The 14364-nt window shown below is 40.6% G+C and overlaps 1 long non-coding RNA gene across 1 annotated transcript in view; it reads right to left on the bottom strand.

Moving 5' to 3' along the window:
- LOC133269159 (uncharacterized) overlaps positions 1–11389 on the bottom strand; it is an 86098-nt gene extending 74709 nt beyond the window's left edge. The window contains exon 1 of the long non-coding RNA XR_009743339.1: positions 11010–11389. This is a non-coding gene — a long non-coding RNA (uncharacterized LOC133269159). The remainder of the gene's footprint in view (positions 1–11009) is intronic.
- Positions 11390–14364: the final 2975 nt, after the last annotated feature.

Genomic DNA, 14364 nt, shown 5'->3' with positions numbered 1-14364 from the left:
CTGGCATGAGTTTAAGCAGTGCACTTCATTTCTGGGGCTGTAACTGAGCCATCCTTTCAGAGCCCAGTTTTTAAAACTAGTCTTTACAGATGGGTTTGAGAAATTAATGGGTTTATCCTAATTTGCTCCAGTTGTAGAGCTTTTCTTAAATTCAAGAGCTTTTCAAAGCCTCTGGGCTTCTGTTTCAGAAAAAGTAGAACCCCCAAATGAGAGCTGCAGAAACCTAAGCCTGCTCCCCCAATCAAATCAGCTTCATCCATTTTCTCCCCTAGAACTCACTGATCCAGTCCATGCCTTTGCTCCCCATGTGGAGGCTGGATAGTCCCAGCACTGACGGAGGGATTGTGAGACCCAGGAGAGCCACCAGCAGCTTCAGTCCTGGCTCTGCTGTGGCGTCAGTGCTGAAAACTGCTGAATGCAATCTTGCACTCAACTCTGAACCCATGGAGATGGAGCATCAGAGCATTTGCCAAGAAACCCTAGTGAGTTTCAAATTAGCATAATAGAAGAGAGATGCTTCAAAGGCTTCTGTATTTAACCATGTTTTGACAAAATTTCATGAGCAAAGCAGTTTTTCCGTGGAGACACAGGGCTCTCCCTGTCCAGAAGTCAAATTGATGCTACCAAGCTTGAAGATCTTGTCCTGTCCCAGTGGAACACTTTTGAGAACTCAGGGACATGGGAAAATTAATCATGCCACAATTATCTTGAGAACAGATGACTTTTTCTTTTTTTTCTTTCTTTTTTTTTTTCTTTTTTGGCAGAAATATTAAAAAAAGCCATCAGTAACTGTAAAATAAAAGTGCAAGTATTCACCCTGAGACAGAGGCCTGGCATAAGACATTTCAGAGCACTGAAAAATAATTTACTCCAGCAGAAGCAGGATTTTACAAGGGAAATTGTTGGCCAAATCTAACTATTGGCAGCACTGCCAGCTCCACTTATAAGAAATAACACGCCTATGCAAATCATCCAGTTATTGAAAATTTACAAACCCCAAATGCTGTGGCTCAGTCATATAGCCAAAAGGAAAGTTTATGACTTCAAGAGATGTTAGCCATATTTTGAGCAATGTCGTTTCAGGAAAGGCTTATAAAAGATTAAGGAAAAAGAGAACTCAGCTGGCACAGTTTTATTAGAAGTTACTTGGTAATGCCTCCAGCTGCTCTGCTACCACTCTTTTCTTCTCCCCCAGTTTCAATTGGAGCTACAGCTTTCCCAGGCATGGTGAGGCGCCTTCATGTCAGGACCATTACCACATATTGTCTGTCTCCACACTTTCAGCACAGCTCTTTCAGCATACCTCTGCAGCAGTCATATAGGCTTCTTTTGTGCTCGAGCCTCTCCTCAGCAGGTATATGCTGATGTCACTACAATGTCACTTCACAAGGGACTGTGGAGAATGAGGGCTATGCCATGCTTTGAGCCTCTTTGCGTGCAGAGCCCTGCCATGCCCGTGTACTTCACGGATGGGGTTTGATGCTTCGCTGAGAGGGAACACAGTGAACATCTTAATGCAATCCTTTTGCCATGTTGAGAAGTGAGATAGTATTATCTTTCTCTTCTTTGCTCTTCACGCTCATGTAGTATGCATAATATATAGAAAGCCACTGTGAATTTCTAGTTCTTTTTATCAAATGTCGGAGGATACACAGGAGCTTCTTCAAGACATAAATCTATATGAAAATGGACTTTGGGGGTTTTGCTATGCACTGCTATAAATTGCTTGGTACTTTGGAAATGTGATCAGTGGTGCCAGGTGTGCAAAGGATTGCAACCTCTATTTCAACCAAGTCTGGAAACAACAAACTTTGTGTTCAGTTATCACAGACCAAAAAGCCAGTGCTCCAAGTAATAATTTACACTGCTAGACAACATTCCTACTTTGGCAGTTTCATACTAGCCTGTATTTCTCCCCTCTTGTAGTAATGAGGCACCACTAAAAAGTGAATTTTTTAATTAGCCAATCTTAAAATACACTTGCTTCTATCAGACTCTGTGTAGCAGCCACCCTGTCTTGTAATCTCCACAATTTGGACTCCTCTCCATTTTTGCATGCTGGTATAGAAAAGCTGTAGCTGCCCCATCCCTGATAGTGTTCAAGAACAGGTTGGATGGGGCTTAGAGCAACCCGATCTAGTGTAAGGTGTTACTGCCTGTGACAAGGGGTTGGAATTAGGTGATCTTTAAGGTCCCTTCCAACCCAAACCACTCTATGATTCTATGATCTCTGCCTTTTGACATTTACCCAAGAATTTATTGTATGTGCCCACATCTCTATCCTGCTTAAAAGAGTCATCATAAGAAAAAAAGTGAAATAATAGGGGAGAAAACATCAATAAATGGAGATATAAACAGAAAAAGAGGAATCAGCTCATTTTTGACAGATAGAAAAATGTAGCAAGCCTACAACTCCCCTCAGATTCTAAGAGCAAAGAAAGTAATTTGAGAAAGATATAGTTATGCATTGCAAGGGTAAAATAAGATACATTTTAATATTTTCAAGCCAGCTTATGGTTCACATTTCGTATTCTTACAATAGACAGACGAGTGTTCTAGCATTAAGTACATTTTCCCCAATATGCCCTTTTATATTTTACACACAATTTGAAACATCTGGTAAATGACTTGTTTTCCTAAAGCACAGCAGAGAGCATGCTTGGATGATCCAGTGCTGTTTGTGTAAAGTTTTTCTCTGTGGAACACTTCCCTTCTTCCATTTCCTCTCCATTTTTGCTATTTGCTTATTCTGAAATAACTAACACTTATCTGAAAGTACCATAACAGATTATTTATTGTGCTGTAAGAATGAAATAATAATATACTACAGATGCCATGTTTTACTACTGAAAGATCACAACGTTATTAAGACATGGTCTTTAGAAATAAGAATGGTTCTCTTGAGAATGATGAACTGAGATGCCACATTACTGTAGTACAGACCATTGTGCCATTGCTTATTTGGAATCTGTTGTTTATTTTAAGAGTGAATATTTTTTGGCAGGCAGCTTTACATAGAGGTGTTCTCTGACTCTATTTATTTTGGAAATATCATTGAATGCCATTTAATATATGCCCTAGTCATCTTTTCCACTCACTTCCTAGATGATACATGAGATTTTTCAGTTTTCAGCTACAGTTAAGGAGGGTTGACTTTTTGTTGCAGTAAACCATACAGCCTGCTATAGTACCAAATAGCCTTCCAATGGCATGTTTGTTCTGAGGATGCCACTATCAACCTTGCCTAATATGACCTGTTTACAGTCATAAACAAGATAGGACTTCTGGCTAGCTCAGATTAAATTCATTAGGCAGATATTATGGGAACTATTACCTTCTGCTCTTTGACTAGAAACACTATAAGAGGTACAAAAATAAACAAATCTCTGCAACACATTTCTATATCTAGCAAAGTATTCTGTTGAGTGCTCATTCCACTTCTCAATCCTTACAAGCCTCATACTTGTTGTTTGTTGGGTTGTTTGTTTTTTTTTTTTTTTTTAGTTTTAGTCCTGAAATTGATTACATTCTTAGCAATAAAATTCTAGCAGTCAGTATGCTCAAAAAACTTGCATTCAAGTACAGCAAAATAATACTGACCTTATACAAGTCTCTCTTCCACCAAGCCAAATGCATCCCTCTAGTCATTTTAGTGCCATCTGCATGCTAGTTTACACATTTTTTGTCTAGAAGAAATTAAGAATGAGGTGAGCAAAAAGTATCAACCACTGCAAGACCACTCTTGCAATCCGTCCAAGAATGGTGCTCTCTGGAGATGAATAATTTATAGCAGTAGGTTTTACATATATGAGTCCAATGAGTGAATAATTTGAGCATGTCAATTTCTGGACTGAAGATTATTTCCTTTCCTTGTATCTTGTGTGAGATTATTTCCAGGGGTAACTAACAGTGAAGGCTTCTACTCCCTCCTTCCTTTAAAAAGGGGGAAAAAAATACATTTTTCACAAAACCCATAGCGTATTCAAGAACTGGATGTGAAATGCAGAAATACAAACCTTTTCTCCTAATGCAGATGGCTGCTTCATCAAAAGCAAAGCACTTTTTTCACACAATAATAATTTTAGGAAGCTTGGGGGGGTGGGAGGGGAGGGAAGCTTATAAATAGATATGACACCTTAGGCAACTTATTTTTTAAAAACAAACCCCCAAAACATTAGTTACCATGAAATTCACCCAGGCTTGGTAATGACCACAACTATTCTCACATTATATCACAAAATATAAACATACATTCAGAAGTACAGCTGGCCATGAGAAGTGATGAGATTATGGAAAGGTAATGGGGAAAGGTTCAAGGAATCTCTCCCTCTACATACCACAAAAGTTAAAGAAAAATGCAATCACAGAAGTGGAGTGTGTTTCCTCTGATTAAACATGAAACACAATCTGTGGAAACTTGTCAGATTTTCTGACTGGCAACTACTATCTTCAAAACCATAATGAAAATAGCACTTCAGACTATAGACATTTGTTATGAATTTTAGTTTGTAAAAGAAGTAATTCTGTCAGTGACGTCTATGACAGACCCACCTTCTAAGTGGAAATCAGAGACTCTGTAGGAGTTTCAATTGCTCCAAATCTTTTCAGAAGTTTTGTAACAGCAAAAAATCATCTAACAACTCTAGGTCACTGATGGAGAAAGAGGCAAAGGAGGAAAGGGAGTGAGGGCATTCACAAGGACATATGACCTCCAGAGTTCACCTTTCCCCATCCCTTCTTCAAACCAGTTGGCACACTCAGGTCACCAAGAAATGTTCAGCAATGAACAGAAAAATACAGAAGGAAATTTAAAGATTTTAAGCTTTATAAGAGAAGAATGTATAAGAAGGATGCCATATTCTGCATAATTCTTTTCAATAAATAGAAATTACACTGTCTCTTGACTCTTGTGCTTCACAGACTGCTCATACACTTTAGGTAAAATCAGAATGCAACAGAATCAACAGCCTTATGTCAACTTGAACCATTACTCTGTTTCTTTGCTGTTATGACCATTTTTCTCTTCTAAGAGTTCCTAATTAGTAGTCTTATTGCAACAAGTCAGGATGACAGTTTATTACTCCATTTCTGTTAGAAATAATATCTAGCAATGTGTAGTCATCTAAGACTTACAGAAACTGTGGATACAAAATAATATTTTATGGACTACACAAGAGATATAGAAAACTAAATTGCTGGAATGTTCCACATAAAAAACCAAACCAAAACAAAACCCAAAAGAACAAAATCCAAACATACAAACCCATAAGGACTTTGGTGAGGGGAGTAGATAAATTTAAAAATAAATCTATAGATAACTTCATATGTCACAGTAATCCCCCAAACTGTGATTATTCTAAAGCAAGATTAGAATTCGACCCTTTACTAAATACTACCAAGCCAAAATCAATAAAATCTTCACTCAGTTCCAATATGAACAACAGCAAAAGATTGACACTTAGGTGGTGAGAAGTGGAATTAGGAAAACATAAAACTTTCCTAGAACTCCATCTATAACTTGACTGTTTATAAGTGGGTATATATATGAGCAAAAACTGTTTTTTTCTGATGTTGAGGGCACCTGATAGTAAGCTGACCAGCCGCAGTTCCTTGAAACTGCTGGCATAAATAATACTTCTACCAGCCCATTATCTCATTATTTCTGTGGCAGATAGGATTGAAAGGAATTGCTTTCCAAACTGTAACTGAGCGAGAACAACTCCATCTCTGTCTCCATGTCCAAAAGCATGTAAGCACAAGAAACAAGTGAATTTTCTGTAGTGGCAGTAATATGCAAGCCTGGATGTATATCTGTGAAGGACTGAAATACCTAGGTGGCAGCTGCATTCACTGACTAAAGCAAGATTTGGTTGCTGGAAATCTACTGTGATGACTTGTAAGCAGAAAAACTCAGTTTATATGATCTTCCCATCTCAACACACAGATGTGGAAACACCAAAAGAAATTTTCATTAAAATATCTGATACTACACTGAATGGATCCATAGCACTTAAATGAGTCTTGTCAGAGGCGTCACCAGTCACTTATCATCAAAGAATCCAGAAAGGAAAACAGAAATTGCTGTCTGAAACACAGAATAAATCCAAAACTTCTGGCATAATCTGTTGGTCACTGCAGAAGTTGGAGTAGCACATGAAAGAGGATGCTCACAAACTGTCAATAAAACAGCAGGAGGGAAAACTTACAGGGCTTCCCAATACACAGGACTTACTAAGTGGAGCCACCATGGGCAGGGATGGCAGAACCTTGTTTGCTTCCTCAGAGACATCCAAGTAGGAGAAGGGATTTAGTCAAGGAATAAGAAGTTACAAGGACTCTTTGCTACATGTGTGTACAAGTCAGATATTCTGCCCCAGGAGGAAGAGTACTGTCAAACAAGTACTCGATTACCTAAAATTAGAACCAGTGAACCTGGTTAACATTATTCTGCAAGCTGCTGCCTTAGGACATGCTTGATATTGAGAAGATTCATTTCTATTCATGTATTTTAGCCTACCAAGTGAAATTTTAATAAATAAATGTTGTGGCTCTGAACTTTTCTGTGTTTCTATGCAGATTTGCAAAATCAGTTTGCCATACTGACTGGATAGAAGCTTATTTGAAACTGAATGCACTGGAAAAATGTGCAAGACCAAGACCATGATGAAGAAAATAACTAGAATTTCATACAAGCACTAGTAAGGGGAGAATAATTATGTAACTAAGCTCCCTGCATGCTCTTCACAAACCTTTGTAACTAGAAAAACCAGTAACTTTTAAGGAAAAAAAAAAAACACCATGGAGACTGCAAGTCGAAAGATTTTATGAGAACCATTAAAGGGCCTTTGTTGTCTTTACATCTCACTTGGCCTATGTTGTAGGTTTCATGCTGCTTAGCTAAATCTAAAATATGGGAACAGAATTGCTTAAAATCAAGCAAATATACTATTAATGAAGTCTAGGTCAATAACTGACATATCTGTAATTTTACCTCAGAGGTTGTTTATTCATGTCTGTATGTCCTCCACTTTTTACTTAGTTTACTTAGCTAAAAAAAAAAGAAGTCACATGTAAGAGTTTTTACAGTTAAAACCATAGGCTTAATACTATTTAGTGAGCTGATGTGACACGTCACAAGTTAGACCAAGTTATGCAACCTCTGAAGAATAACTTTAATTTCCCTTTCCCAGGAGTCATTTATTTTGTAGATTCCCATGTCATTTAAAGGTTTCTTTTCACAAATAGTAATATATTATAAATTTATAGTACTCACTGGAAAAAGAAACTAATGCTGGAAAATCAAAGCCTGCCCAACCATACATGCAGTGCAATCCCCAGTACTTACCCAAGTACTCAGTATTTGCCCCTACCTTCCTCACTACCACCAGAAAGAGAACTGTGGTTAATCATTGAAAGAGCCATAGTATTTTGCATGAGGTTCTGGGGCATGAATTTTATAGCTTGGCTTTCATGTGTTAATGCAAAATCATTCTTTTTGCAGTTCTTTACAAAAGAATTTTGCCTAACTTTTATGTCTTTGAAGGAAGTAGAATTAGGGAAGGGAAACTGAAGACACTACAGACTAATTCTGCTCTCAGACTCTCTACAATGTCATATGTCTCGCTCACTTGCTTCTGAGTACATACCTTTAATGTCAGCAGGATAGAAGAATGGGGTCAATGTCATGGAGACACCAAGGTTTGACCCTTCACTGTGAAAGGAGGCAGGGATTTGCATGTCTCAACTTGACTGGTGGTAACTACCTGTCACATGAAGCCTGAGCAGCATCATCCCAGGAAGAGGAGACGTGAGGGGAGGCAGAAGTCTTGACGATTTGAATTACTATGCCTCCTCAGCCACACCTGTTAGCTTCCAACATGCCCATCTTTCTCCAGTGATGATACTGGGCAGCTGCAGTTCTCCAGAGTACACCTAAAAACACTGGCTGGGAAGGTGTTCACAGCATCATTTTAACAGGCAGGATTGATGTTTGGCAAGACTGTTTTCTAAGAAGCACTAGTTTTTCCTTCTTTTGTATAGACTTTAAAGTGCCCTGGAGTCCTTGCCACCAGTATGGGAATATAGACTTGTCTTTCCAGAGTAATTAAGACCCTATATATGAGCTATCAAGTCTGATTTGCTCCTATTTCAATTAGCTTTGAGTTTAATTCATCTTAGCTGTACATAGCATGGGGCAGCCATAATGGGTGCTCAGCAACAACAAACATTTTACCTTCATTTTTATGTTCATGGGTGATTGCACTTTGCTAAAGCATGAATGTCCCAGCTGTGGGATGGTGCTAAGTGCCGTACCATCACAGGAAGGGACTTCCCGCACCCCAAAGACCTGTCCTTGCCATTTGATCTAAGGGCAACAAGATCTGCCAACACTGCTTAGGCTGGAGTCGATGAACTGGAGCATTTATTTTATGACAGTCATGCAAGTTGTCATTGTGCTCAGCACACCGCTCAGAGCCATGGTGGGTATGTCACTACAGCAATATACAGGTTGGCAGAGGTAACATGAGACATGGCAATATCATGTAACAATTTTAAATGAACTTACTATACATGCCGCGTGGCAGATGACTGGAGGCGTAAAGATGTATCTGCAAGAGGTCTGAGATGTGATGACCAGTAGCCATCTGGATAGTGCAAAATGCAGAGTGAAAAAGCAAAGTATATTCACAGTAAACAAGGCTTTTCTCCTCATAGGAGGTTCTGTTAGTAAGAAACTAAAATAATGTCAACGACTCGGACATAAAACCAGCACATAAAGGCCTAGTCTGTCCTATAATCATAGAATCATAGAATCATAGAATCGTTAGGGTTGGAAAGGACCTTAAGATCATCTAGTTCCAACCCCCCCATGCCATGGGCAGGGACACCTCACACTAAACCATATCACCAAAGGCCTCGTCCAACCTGGCCTTGAACACCACCAGGGATGGAACATTCACAACCTCCCTGGGCAACCCATTCCAGTACCCCACCACCCTAACAGGAAAGAATTTCCTTCTTATATCCAACCAAAACTTCCCCTGTTTAAGTTTTAACTTGTTGCCCCTTGTCCTGTCACTACAGTCTCTACCCAAAAGAATCTTCTATTCCACACCTCCCTTCAGGGCTTGTGTAAAGAACGGGAGCCTCCTCTCAGGTGGAGACCTTATAGCAGTGTTCCAGTACCAAAAGAGGGCCTACAAGAAAACTGGACAGGAGCATTTTACAAGGGCATGTAGAAACAGGACAAGGGGGAATGGCTTCAAGCCGAAAGAGGAGAGATTTAGATTAGACGTTAGGAAGAAATTCTTCACTATGAGAGTAGTGAGACACTGACACAGGTTGCCCAGAGAAGCTGTGGATGCTCCACTGCTGGCAGTGTTCAAGGCCAGGCTGGACAGGCCCGATCTAAGTGGAAGGTGTCCCTGCCCATGGCAAAGGTGTTGGAACCAGATGATCTTTAAGGTCCATTCCAACCCAAACTGTTCTATGAGTCTATCAGATAAAGTGCATCTGCATCTGCATCTGCTTGCAAATGGAGATCCACACTAGCCTGGATGATGGTGAGATTATCCAGGGGCAAGTATTGCCATTTGGGTTGCCTTTGTGTCATTCACACCTCTGTTTACTTGGTTGACATTGTTCTTCCTGAATCTACAGAGTTAATAGCAAACCAGCTGGTCTACCCTCTTCATCTAGAGGAAGCCAAGATAAGGGCAGAGATAAATTACCTCACAGCAGACAAAAGGAAAGCAGAAGGCACTCAGGGGGTGAAAAGGGAGCCTGACCCCAGCCCAACAGGTTAGTGTGCCAGCCCTCACCTCAGATCAAAGGATCTGCAAACCAGCAGAGGCCTCTGAGGCAAGGGGAGGGAAGGGGAGAACGGGCCAGTGTGGCTGCAGAGGTTCCTCTGGGATACCAGCACCCACAGGCATGGCATCCATCCCTGCCTGGGCTGGGCATTAAGGGACCTGTGACCAGCAGAACCCACAAACCCCAGTGAGTGCCCTGCCAACCTCATCTCTGAGTCCCTCTGTCACCTGCTGAGCAAGGGAGAGGGCTGGGGAAGCCTGTCTGACCATTTATTGCACGTGGTGGTGAAGAAGGAGGGTTAAAAAATAAGCTTACTTCTCCTAGGGTGTTCCAGGGACTGAGGGCATCACATTGATTTTGAAGTGAAACTCATCCTTAATTTCAACAGAGCGTTTGAATTTTGCTTCAAAACAGCTATCGCAAGCATTAACTTGCTCTCTCTCCTTTTATTTTAGCATTCTGTGTGCCCAAGAAAAATACACATTTCATGGGTGGGAGAAAACAAAAAAGGTACAAAGAAAGCAAGCTTTTCAATGCAGAAAGAGAATGGAGGAGAAAGAGAAGACCATATGGTCCCGATACTATGGCTGCTTATTGTACAACATGCAGAGACAGGAATTTAGGCTCTGCTGTTGTGCTTGAATAACACATGGACGTTTGTTAATGTAGACCCCATCACATTTGAAAGACCTACTCAGCCTTTGGCAAATAACAAATAATCCTATCCAATTTAAAACTAAAAAAAACCTATAAAAATAGAACGCTTATTTGCGCAACTATTAAGATGAAAAAAGTTATAGACTAATATAAACAATAAGGGATTAATTACCTTTATTCTACTCCAGCCATAACAAATAGGCCACTCATTAATTTTTACAGCACCTGCTAACAGCTTTTCAGAATTTCTTTCTAACATTTGCAACATATACACCATTGCACAATATTTATATTTCAAACAAAAAAAGAAAGCTTCCTGCTCTCAAAAATAGTTATTTCTGATAAAGCCACTTAAGATAATTCCGTACCTCTTGATCTTAAACTTGCCAACAGCATCATTTCACCACTTATTACACACATAAAAGAGCATACAGGCTGTAAAGATAAGTACCAGAAAGGCAGGAAATTTAGTAATTAAAGACTGCATCACAATACATCTTAACCTCCATCCCTTACAGCAAGCATTGGCCTGTAATTACCTCTATTATTGCAGCACTGTAGCACAAAGCCACTGCCCCACATTCAACCAGTTGCAGCTAATTCAAAGGCTGCAACCAACATGTCCCACTCAATCTTTTCTTCCAAGAGGTATTTCTTGCATCTGCCAGCTGGGCCATGTTAAACTAATCAGTATGAACAGAGCAGGAAAGGTGAAGGTGAACTCCTAGCTTGGGGCACCTCAGTCCTGTGCTTGGCTTTCCTGGCTGGCTGGGGAGAAAGACATGGTCATTCCATGTCATTACCTTGGAAACAGCCCTTGGGTTTGTGAAACAGGAGCAAAAAAAAGCTCTGACCCATACTGACTGCAAAGAAAATGTCAGTGCTAAGAACTCTTTCTTTGGAGACCACCACTCTCACCTGTGTCTTTCTTGCTGAAAGCTACCCATAAGAAGACTTTCCGAGTCAAAAGCCTTATCTGAATCTGTGGTCCTGCTCAGCTGAAATAGCTAATGATTAAATGATAGCAAATACTGTTAAAGTTAATAAATGGGCCAAATGCTGCTCCTTGTTGCCATTGTTTCTCTTCCTTTGGTAGGATGAGAAGTCTGAAATTGTTGGATCTTCTTCTCTGTCCAAGGACTTCCCACCCTCAGGTGATATGGAGAACCTTGTCAGTGAAGATGGTCGTGTCTCTGGCATGGAGGAAGCCTACCTGAACAGCTCTCTTGTAGCGGAGTCTACCTAGCCACTTGCCTTCATTTGCCTGTGATGGAGGAAAGCGGTATAGCGCTGCATTTTCCTGCTTTTTCTCTGTGGTGTGCCATCCTTGCTCTCTGCACAGTTTGCACAGACTGGGGAGTCTGGAATATTCCAAACTCTACTTAATAAGTGCTTCCAGTTGTAATTGTGATTTTTAGAGTTCTGGGTCCAAACCTCCCTTCTGTGACTTTGCTAAAAGGAACAGACTGATCTTCCTCTGCTTATAAAGGGAATTGCATTGACTTCATGTGGCTCTACTGTTATAAGCATATCCATAGGGCTGAACTCTTTAATCAAAACACTGAGGTTTGCATTTATTGTTACTACGTAGCACTAGCAAATGCATTTCATTCCCTACTCTCTCTTCATCTGTCAATATGGTATAAAAGCAAAGTGTTGTGGAAAATCACTTCATCAGGAAGGAATCAAACGCCATTGCAAAAGTTTCCTTAGAGTAATCCCATAATCTGGCAGTTCTTTGAAGAAGTCGTACATCTGTAATGTGCAGACATCTTATTGCTAGGGAACTCGCCTGTAATGACTATTTGATGTTAAATTTAAGCTGAAACAAGACTGTGGTAACTGTTGCTTCTGCATGACACTGCCTACATATTTGGATTTCAAAGGATTGTAATATTAAATTGTTTAAAAATAACATCTATTGGTTCCAAAAATAGTGCTGCCATTCTCAGATTTTAAAGTGTTGCTGACTGTGCTTTATCTTCTGAGAGTTTGTCAGCTTTTCTATCACAGCCCCTGCTGAGAAGCATATGGAGTGGGTTTTATTACCTTCAGCTATCCGAAATGGCAAGTGAGGTGAAATTTTAACTCTCCTAGTGCCTATTTGTTATGTTCATTAAGATGGTTTTGGTGGAGGCATTAGCAAATCTCATGGTACCCAATTCCTGAAATATTGTGAAATAGGGACTGTAGTGATAGGACAAGGGGTAACGGGTTCAAACTTAAACAGGGGAAGTTTAGATTGGATATAAGGAAGAAGTTCTTTACTGTGAGGGTGGTGAGGCACTGGAATGGGTTGCCCAGGAAAGCTGTGAATGCTCCATCCCTGGTGGTGTTCAAGGCCGGGTTGAACAGAGCGTTGGGTGACATGGTTTAGTGTGATGTGTCCCTGCCCATGGCAGGGGGGTTGGAACTTGATGATATTAAGGTCCTTTCCAACCCTAACTATTCATGAAATCTCTCCTCAAGTTTCTGATGGTCTAAATATTTAAAGGTAGTGGGCAATTAGCAGGGGCGTGGGGACATGTAAAAGAAGATGTGTGACACCCAATTTTCTTCATAGCCCCACCACACTAATTTGAAATGAGGGAGACAAGCTGGCCTTGTGATCTCCTGCATCTTTGAGCAGCAAGGAGAGGCAGTAGAGAGAACAGAGTTATCGCCTCCCTTTTCCTCCCACCCAACATGAAAACCAATGGGAAGAGCGAGACTGAATTCCTAAAGCACGTGAGAGAGAAAGCTATTTCATGCTTGCCTGTATGTAACTGGATTTGCCAACATGGCTTTAACCAGTGGAGCTATTTCTGTACAAGTGAAAGTGCAAACCTAATTTAGATCACGGAATGAAATTTCCTTGTTGGTGTAGCTTAGATCAGTTCTCAGAATAGAATAAAGGACTTGGGCCAGTATAAATGCATTTTCATTAGGATTTTTTGCTGTTACAGCTATAACAAATTAGGTTGTGTTTTTCTTTTTCATGTTCTTAATGACACTACTATGCCAGCAATGCTTTTAAGAGCAAGCCTTACTTAGGCAGGTCTTGCGTGAGTCTGTCAAACAACCCTAGCAAAAGCAAACAAGCTCTCACTAGTCAGACGCGTAGGCAGACCCGAAGCAAGAAGAGAGCTGGCTGGCTACAATATACAGTAGGCTCCACTGAAGGACAACATGAAGTAGATTTAGGTCACTTGACATTCAGGATGTCAGATAATCAGGTAGATGGAAAAACCCACGGCCATGTGAATTGTGGCAAAAAGCAGCTAAGCAGCATGCCTGCAAGTTAATAATCCTCCTCTGGAGTCACAAAAATGTATATGCCAAACACTTATCTTTTAGTAGTTCAGGTCTTGAGAAGCAAATTATTTCCATTTGTTGAAGCACTTTCCTGGCATCCAACTGAAATCAAATTCAAATTGTAGGATCCATTTTCCTGGCACTGAAAAAATCCATCGTGTTCTTGTTTTCCACTACATTGCTCCCAGCACCCCTCCACAACAGGCAAGGTTTTCAGGGGTGCAGAGGGGGCTGTCTGGATGACACCAGGTCAAACCTCGGTCTTCTGCCCAGTTCTGTCCTAGGACCCTCCATTGTCACTGACATCAAAAAGAAAAGCGATTCTTCCCCAGAACAGACAGCTGGACACCCCTGGACAGTAAGTACAGTAACATGATGCAGTTGCATTTTCTGTCCTCTGACACAGTGTTCCTCTTCAGGCCAGGTCACTGAATCAAGTCTCTGCTGGAGACTTGTCCCCTCCTGATTTAACAAGGTCCTTTGCATATTGCCACTGCAAAACTGAGCTAAATGCTTGGGACCTGCTTTCTCTGTTCTTGGAAGTTATGCCCTATTCATCTTTACAAGATTTGTTGCTCCACACTAGGTAGTTTGCAGTCA

This window comes from Pezoporus flaviventris, unplaced genomic scaffold (assembly GCF_033815535.1).
Source record: "Pezoporus flaviventris isolate CSIRO_AGI_PZ_B2104156 unplaced genomic scaffold, CSIRO_AGI_Pfla_v1 ptg000015l, whole genome shotgun sequence".
Taxonomy (NCBI): domain Eukaryota; kingdom Metazoa; phylum Chordata; class Aves; order Psittaciformes; family Psittacidae; genus Pezoporus; species Pezoporus flaviventris.
Note: the sequence above shows the minus strand (reverse complement) of the source record. Positions and strands in the feature narration are given on the sequence as shown.